The following is a 7,108-nucleotide window of genomic DNA, read 5'->3' as shown; positions in this document are numbered from 1 at the left end:
TGGCAAACCAGGCTGGCTGCCTCTCGGTGGGCACAGAGCCCATGCGCTGGGGGACATCACTCCCTTTCTCAGGGAGGGTGAGTTATTGGAGGGAAACTCTGGCTCCTTGAGGGGCTAAATCATCCCTTGACTCAGACAAGAGCCCTTTGCCCCACAAGAGAGCATTACTCATCCCGGCACCCCCGGGACCAGGCTCTGTGTCAGGGGAAAGCGCGGCTCCCCTTCTCCTCGCTCAGAAACTCATAAATCATCCTTATTAGAATTTCAGCTCTTCAGATAGACACGGAACAGCTGCTGAGAGCCGGGTCCCCCGAGTGCTTCTGGGGAGCGGGAGGGAATGTCTCGGGGGGCCAGGGGACCTGCCCCTCATCCCAGATGCCAGGACGACTCCCCCTGGTCTAGCCGAGACAGAAGGACGGAAGGGCTGGTGTCCCCCAGGACTAAAATAGCATTGGAGAGGGAACAGGGAGAGCCTAAGTGTGGCTGTGACAACCGTGTTCTGTTTACAGTGGCCGCCTTGTCTCGGGACCAGCACTTGGCCAAGGCCTCTGCTTAATGTTTCTTGGAGAGATGATGTTGCAAACCTCTGTCCTGCAGCAATGCAGCTCTCTCTGTTCCTCACTTTCCTCGTTTGTAGAAGGAAAGAATTAGGCTGCTTCCAGCCCCAATATTGCATGACACAGGAGGCCCAAGAGCCCGTGTGAATCTGCCGCAGTTGAAATTCCAGCTGGTGCTGAGGTTCATTTGGCCGTTTCAATTAGAGCAGCAGGGACCAGTATTGACCACAGGGGAATTTCCGCAAACAGTAAGGATAGCACCAGATTCGTAAACAATCAGTTTAAAGATCCACCTGCTATGTTGATTGTAGAGGCATGGCCAGGTTCACAGATAGATCAGAGCCTTTCCCTGGCAGTGCGAGGGTATGCGGTGCCTGTGTAGGGTCCAAGCAAGAGCTCCTGAATTCCTGACCAGAGATGGAATTTGGTGTCTTATTGATACCACTGCAGGGAGATTGGGAGCAATGCCGTCCCCAGCACATGTGTGTGGGGCAGCCTCGCTGGGCTGGTTATGGATGAGTACTTAGGAGTCCCAGATTACAGTCTTAACCATAGCTGCAACTGACCTCACCACAAATTCTGGTTCGCTGGTCCCCAAATGGGCAATGTGGGCCCCCTAACTTCCTAATGGATAGAAACAGCAGAAATTCACTCCAGACCCTTGATAAATCAGGCCGACCACTGGGGTTAGGAATGTGAGCTGATGGAGGGGAAAAGTACTGGATTGGGAACCAGAATACTTGAGTGCTCACTCCAGGGTGCACTCATCAGCTGGATGACCTGGAAAACACAGTGACAGATGTGCCATTCTTCTCTGCCCAGCCTCCCCACCATGATGTCCTGGACCACCCCCACATCACAAGCTCGGCCAATCACTGGTGCACCAGCCGCTGGCTCAGGGGGCGGAGTTCAGAGATCAGCCAATAGGACCCTTCCCTGGGATTTGTATGAGCCACTGGGAGTGAGAAGTTCTTACTGGGATTGCTAAGCTGACAATTGAAGTCTGGAGCTGTCATTAATCCCTTCCCCTCTGCATGGAGAAAGCCAGCCATAGGGGACAGGGAGGCCAACTTCCAAAGCCAGTGGGAGCCAAGGGACGGGGACAGAGATCAAGGCCCGGGGACTGCCTCTGAGTCTGGAATCCACAGCACTTGAGGTCCCAAGCATTTCTCTATTACTTATCCTGGTCTGAGTTGGGGTTTAGTCCCTTGCAATGGAAGGATTTGTGACACAGAAGGCCACTTCACTGCTAGGACTCATGAAAATAAAAGTGATGATACAGGCGATTGCTAAGCTCTTCCCGCTCTGCATTTCTGCTTTTCCCCATGGGAAGCAAGCAGTCTGGTCCAGCTCACTTAACCAGCTTACAGTGAAACCTAAAAGCCAGATTTCCCCCCCAAAATCTTGATATTCACACCTATGGGAGGAAGGGTGGGGAGCTCACAGTTGTTGAGCGAGGACACTTTTTCTCATATACCATTCACCATAGTTCTTTGAGGGACGTGCCAGCTCTCCACTTTGCAGATGAGGAAACTGAGGCTCGGTGGGGTTCTGTGACTTGTCCAAGCCGTAGAGTTGGTGAGCGCCAGAGGCAGGGTGTGAATCCAGATCTGATTCCAGCATCCTGGCTCCTCTCCCTTGTCGGGGATGAGGGTTTCAGTCACAAATAGTTGCACCGGCACTTCTCTGTTGGTGAGACAAGGGCGTGCAGAAAGGAGTGCTCTGGGCTGGTTGTTTACGTAGCGTGACCGAGCCTTACATCCATCATGCACGATGTTATTATCCCCACTTTACAGGTGGCAAAAATAGAGGCTCAAAGGAGGGAAAAAACTTGCTCTGCTACTAAATGGTTTCAAATCCTGTGCCCATGCTGACAGCCCACAGGTGTGCTGGCACAGCCGGCAGATGCCTGGGGATTCCTGGTCAGTGGAAGGTCACCCCTCACCCAGGGCACAGCCGCAGTCTGACATCTGGAGCAGATGAGCCTGGCCCACTCGGCCCAGGGTGAGGTCTGCACTGTGGCGGGTGGGAGAAGCTGGAGCACAGCTAAGGCGCCACCTGCCACTACTGCTGTCTCGTGCTTCATCATGGCTTTAACAGCAGTCAGTCGTGCCAACACGACACCTTAAAAATGCTGAGAAAGGCACTGCTTTGGGGTACTGTATTCAGAGAGTAGTGCCCTTCTGTCCCTCACAACCAGAGGGTTGGAACTAGGATGGCTGCCCAAGGTCCTTTAAATCCCAAGTACCCCATGAGAGGTGGATCCAAGTGTCAACCGTTGGGACTTGAGGGCTGAAAGCCCAGTCACCCAGTGCCCCTCGCAGAGCCTCCTGTGGAGCTCTCCAAGGTCCTGCAAATGCTTCGACCTGTGCTCTGGATGACCAGTTGACTCTACTTTTCTGTCTTTGTCCTTGGCCTTCAGCCTTTCTTGACTATAGACCTCACCAAACCTTGCCTGTCTCACCTACAACACCGTCCTCCATCATTCACTTCCTGAGTCCTCTGACCTGAGCTCACTTGACCCCATCCACAGGGCCTTGAGTCGCACACACCCTTCCAGCCGGCCCGAGGCTCACTCTGAGCTCCCACGGTCCTGCGGACACCAGCTGACCCATTGTGAAAGTGCTGCATGCTTCTCTGTCCCCACCTCTTCCCACGGCCACCCAGCTGTGGGGGTTACTCCTTGGAATATGGTGGACCTTCCAAGAATCAAGCAACTTATTGATATTGTCCAGTCTTCTTTCGTGGTCCCATGACCGGCCACTTGGGAAATGTTTCCTGAGGTTGAATAGTGGAGCTATTCTTACTCCATAAGGCCCTGGACTTGAGCAGGCCTGTGGCTCTGTCCTGCCATGTGGTCACACCTACTACGTGGTCCTGATGCAGCAAGCTGACACTTCAAAGAGAACTGAGCAGAGAATAAACTTCCTTTGCAATGTGCCAGCTTCCCTGCTCAGGAGAACCAGAGTCACCGTGTTCTCTCAGCACGGCCCCGATCAGCAAGTCACCTAAGCCCTAGATTCCTCCATCCCATCAGTCATTCATTTGCTTTCTCATGACATAGTTACTGACCGTGTTTCCTGCGTCAAGCACTATGCCAGGTGCTGAGGATGCTACAAGGAGATGCAGTCTCTGTCTCTGAAGAACCCACAGTTTGATCTGGAAGACAATATGTATGTGATAAAAACAAAAGTAACCTGGCAAATTACTACTACAATAAGAACAGATTTTCAAGAGAACACAGAGAACAGAACGCCCATTTCCTGCTAATTGGAAGGCTTTTCCCTCAGGCCCTAGTGTGACTCCCTCCCTCACACCTGCGTGTCTTTGGTCCACTGTCTTTTCATCCGAGAGCCCTCCCCTGACCACACTATTTGCAGTAGCAACCGCACCTCCATCCTGGTGCCTGCGTTGCTCTCTTCTTGCTTCGTTTCTCGCCGTAGCATCGTCACCACTGGGCAAGGAAGGGCACTCCCATCTGGGAAGTGAGGACGGAGCTCCTGATTCCATGGTGGGTTGAATGTTGGCCCCGAGAAGAAATGTCCATGTCCCGACCCCTGGAACCTAGGAATTTGAGCTTACTTGGAAAAAGGGTCTTTGCAGATATAATTCAGTTAAGGATCTTGAGATGAGGTCACGCTGGATTTCCCAGGTGGGCACTAAATCTAATGACAAGTGACAGAAGAGGAGCAGACCCGGACGCACAGAGGAGGCCATGAAGACGGAGGCAGGGACTGAAGTGGAGCAGCCACAAGCCAGGAAACACCTGGGACCACCAGCAGCTGCAAGAGACAAGGAAGGATTCTTTCCTAGAGCTTGTGGAGGGAGTGAGGCCTTGGCCACACCTTGTTTTTAGATTTCTGGCCTCCAGAACTGTGGGAGAATAAATTTCTGTTGGTTTTAAGCCACCAGGTTTGTGATCATGTGTTATGACAGCCACAGGAAACAGACAATCTCTGCGATCTCCGCAGTCATCCTCAGGCTGAGCAGCCTGAAACTTCAGTAAAGAGTTAGGACTGGGAATGGTCTCGGGCAACCCCAGCCTTTTCAGTGAGGCATCAGCTGTATTTGTAGATGTAGACACAGCTTGGGAAGGAAAAGAGGACATGGGGCATGGCTGGTCACTGTGCACGACAGCTGCCTTGCTGTTCCTGGGGTGAAGAGAAAGACTGGAGATTGTCTGGTCCCAGTGGGGACATACACACTCACCAGCCGTGCCTACAGAATAAAAAGGAGGAAAAAAATTGTAATTTCAGAATGGTTTGTAATAGAAAAATAAAATGGGAAATGCCCAAATTTCTGCAGGCAAGTAGTTACCTAAACCATACTATGTCCTCGCCGTAGAAGTCCCGTGTGGACGTGTATAAACACACTCGATATGCACAAAGATGCATTGAAAAAGGCCTGTAAGGACACACTCAGCTGGTGGTGGAGGTTACCTCTGGGGAGGGGATGGGGTTGAGCTGTGGTCAAAGGGAGTCGTTACTTCATCTCCTTGTTGGAGTTGTTTTTACAATGACTTGAGACATTAGTTTTTATTGAAACAAAAAAAGGTGAGAAGAAATAAGCTCAGCTGCAAGTAGGACAGTACGATTCTTCGTGGCCTTGCACCCAGCTGGGGGGTGCTGGGAGGGAGGTGGGATTTGCTGTGCTTTGGTGCCCTGGGCTCGTAAATGTTCCTTCTACTGCTTTGGTCCCTTGTCAGTGTCATGCGAAAGCTGCGGGTGCACGGAGCCCTAGAACCTGGTGTCCCAGACAGAAAGTGCTGTCCCGGCAAAGCAAAGCAAGTAGACGCTGTCCCTTTATCAAGACTCTTGCAGACGATGTGGAGGTGGGGCCTGCAGTGACACTCCGCCACCGTGTTCATGAGGAACAGCCAGGAGCAGCCCCCGCCCCACTTCCAAGGCCACCAGCCGGGTTCAGAGTGGAAGCATGTGATCCCACCCAGGTGGGCACGGGTGGCAGGTGTGGCCCCCGGGGCTGCAGCAGAGCGCCTCTGACCCACCCTGTGGTCCTCAGGGCCTTTCAGCTCTCGGGGACAGGGACTCAGACAGTTCCGGAGCACAGGACACTTGAGGCCAGAGAAGGGATATCCGCCTTTTCCATCGCTTTAAAATTTGCTCTGATTTCACCTCCTCTGAGCAGTTTTCCCCGATACCCGCCGTGCTTCAGCATCCTGGGCTCTGTGCTCCTCTGAGCGCCGCGCAAATGAATTCGCTCCTGCACTTCTCTGACCCTGTGTTCGACCGTGAGCCCCTTGAGGGGTTCACGCTGAGTCTGGGCTACCCAGCCGGGGCCTGGAGGACAGTGGCTGGGCAGTCTGTGCCTCTGGGGTTGAACTGAAGCCAGCATGAGGCTGTGTCGCCGGGTGGCTTCAACATGATGTTTGCTTTCTCACAGCTCTGGAGGCTGGACGTCCTGAATCAAGGTGTCGGTAGGTTGGCCTCTCTCCGTGGTTTGCGGATGGCCGTCTTCTCCCTGTGTCCTCACATGGTTGTCCTTCTGTGTCCTCATCTCCTCTTCTTATGAGGACAACAATCAGACTGGACCCTAATAACCTTGTTTTATCTTAATCACTCTTTTAAAGGCCCTTTCTCCAAATACAGTTACAATCTGGGGGACTGGAGGTTAGTGCTTCGACATGTGAATTTTGGGGGGACAGTTCGGCCCTTAACAAAGCCCAAGCAGGTCATACCGGTTGCGGAGCTCAGGGCAGGCTATGGGCCCAGGGGCTGGTGGAGAATGACCTCAAGGGTCCCCCACTTAAGAGATGCAGGTGACACGTAGGCAAAGGCCCGGACATGGCCAGGTGTTGCTGAATCCTGGGACAAAGGATGTGAGGGTGACTCGTGTTTGGAAAACAACCTGAGGCTGGGAGCCGAGGGAGCCGCAGAGGAGGCGCATTTTTATTTACCACCACTAATAATTGCTTCAGCCGGAGAGGGCTCCTGAAGCTCTGCTCTGTGCTTGTGTTTTCTGACCTTGACCCCTAACTATCGAGGGCTCACGGTCTGTGGGCCCGTCTCCCACCACCCTCGAGCTGTGCTTCCGCCCGCCCAGCCCACACAGCGCGCAGCATCTTCAAGGCCTTGGGCTCCAGGGCCGGGGGAGGCCCTGGAATGGAATTTCAGACTAAACTTGCACAGGCGAGCTACCTTCTCAAGGGCGCGGAGATGTCCCAGGGAGAGCCAGAAAGTTCTAGCTTGTTGAGCATGGAAAGAGGTGGTCCTGCGGAACAGCCCACCCTGGGAAAGCCCTGCTCCCGAGGGCCAGACCGTCTAGGACCCTGGGAAGTCTCAAGGACGTTTGCAGGACCAGGGGCAGCTGGCGGCATTTTATAACTGCTGGTTTTGTGCTGCCAACATTGCTACTTTGGGAATAAGGGTTTGTTTTGTCAGGCGGTGGCTATTTATCAAGCATGTGGCAAATTCCATCTGCATCGTGCTGAATAGTCTACGGCACGGCCTCGCACACGTCACTCCACCGGTCTGCACTGGAGTGAGGAAGATTCACTTGTTCTCGCTGCCCTCCTGCAGATGAGGAAGTGAGGC

This window comes from Propithecus coquereli, unplaced genomic scaffold (genome assembly GCF_000956105.1).
Source record: "Propithecus coquereli isolate 6110/MARCELLA unplaced genomic scaffold, Pcoq_1.0 Scaffold1545, whole genome shotgun sequence".
Classification (NCBI taxonomy): Eukaryota; Metazoa; Chordata; class Mammalia; order Primates; family Indriidae; genus Propithecus; species Propithecus coquereli.
This window is presented reverse-complemented; position numbering follows the sequence as displayed.